Source organism: Aplysia californica, unplaced genomic scaffold, assembly GCF_000002075.1.
Source record: "Aplysia californica isolate F4 #8 unplaced genomic scaffold, AplCal3.0 scaffold00022, whole genome shotgun sequence".
Lineage (NCBI taxonomy): Eukaryota > Metazoa > Mollusca > Gastropoda > Aplysiida > Aplysiidae > Aplysia > Aplysia californica.
The window spans coordinates 1,154,579-1,156,356 of NW_004797292.1; positions in this window are offsets into that span (position 1 = coordinate 1,154,579).

Consider the following 1,778-nt stretch of genomic DNA (forward strand, 5'->3'; position numbering starts at 1 on the left):
CCCCACTCGTCGCCTGAGAACAAATACGTTTTTTTTAGGCGACGAATCGGGCGCGATCGGCATGTGCTGCGATAGCCGCTTCGCGCCCTCAATCTGGCTAGCAAACCGACCCGACCCGACCCGATCCCCCAATGGGCACCCCGTATCAAAGTTATGACTCTAAATGATACTTGCGACTTGCGACATTGTTAGGAAACGCTTGCACCCTTCCAGCCCATCTCCGACGTCAAACTGTCTCTGGCATTTGAGCAGTAAAGGGTATTACTATTAGATATCCTTTCATATTTTTGGGCTCTTTTTATAGACATAATCTCCTACAACTATTCCACCCTGAAAAGACTTAGCCTCGTGTCCACTGGAGGGTTCAAACTGCACAAAAAATAGGAAAGACCGGTAGGCAGGTGCTCTGGTTTGGTTTGCTCCTTCTTTCCTACCAAACATCTATCGTGCTTATCTCTCCTCCCTCTTTCTTTGCGTGTGATATTTTCTTGTAGCATTTCTATTCTTTGGCTTTTACATGACCTTATTGTGCAGCAAGCGCTGTAAAACTCTTCCAACCCCCCCCCCTACCCCCTCCAAAAAAAATCGGAAACAAAATATCATTTAACACTTTCATAACCAGGCCTGCTTTGGAGAACTACCACAGAGATTAGACTGCCTCGGGACTGTGTGGTGGTGAAAGGGTCAATACGATGCAGCATCTTTCTTTGTTTCAGGTTTTGGGTTCACTGTGTTTTTCCCATGTTCTAGTCCGTTCCTTAATGAGAAACTGGACATTACCAGACATCTTCTATCATTGTTTAGAAACAATCACATATCATCTGAAATAGTAAGTCATCTGCCTCCTCTGAGACGAGATGACGATGAACTTCCGCCTGTCCTTCGACTTCTCCATCCCAGGTTTTACACAGTAACGCCCGCTTAAATCGAAAATAACTAATCTGAAAACTTTGATAAAGCGAAAGAAAACAAAATAACCTAGATCTAACTTTTTTTTTTACTTCGCTATTTCAGCAATCTATCTAAACTGGAAACGTGGTTAAGCCGTGCAAAACTTGGCGGTCCACAGATTTCTGCATTAGTGGACTCCACCGCGTCCTATTATAACCTCTTTGCAGAAGTCAGTAAGCTTTCTGAAATATTGACAGCACAAGTGATTTTTGAAGTGGCTGTCTGGCCCTTCGTTGTTGCACACTGAAGACGTAGATTTAATACCAGTGTCACTCAGTGAGTGTTGAAGTATTTTATGTAGTAACTCCAGCCTTCTGTTTACAGCCTAGTTATATGATATTTACTTTCATTAATTGGGTTCGAACATTGGCAGCCTGCACTACAATTCATTGTAATGCCAGGCGATCTGTCGGTGAGCCTATTTTTAAAAACAATCTATAACCCCACTCCACTCCCTTGAGGAAAAAATTAGATCTAGACAAAAACAAAACAACCTTTAAAAAACCCAAAACAGAACAGCAACGAACAAGTTAATTACATGAAATACAACGAGTCTGAGCCGGTATCGAGTACACATGTTGCTGTTTAGATCGAATCAGTTCTCTCTCCTGGCAGACGATAGAGATCTCTCAAACCGCTGGGACTGGCACGCAAGACCCAAAACAGGAAACCTGGAATTTATTCTGCTCCAACACTTATCAAGTCTGATGGTCTCTACGATAAGTTCACGCCGTGGTTGGAGGGTGCCTTATGAAGGGTCTTCTTCTTCTTCTTCTTCTTCTTCTTCTTCTTCTTCTTCTTCTTCTTCTTCTTCTTCTTCTTCTTCT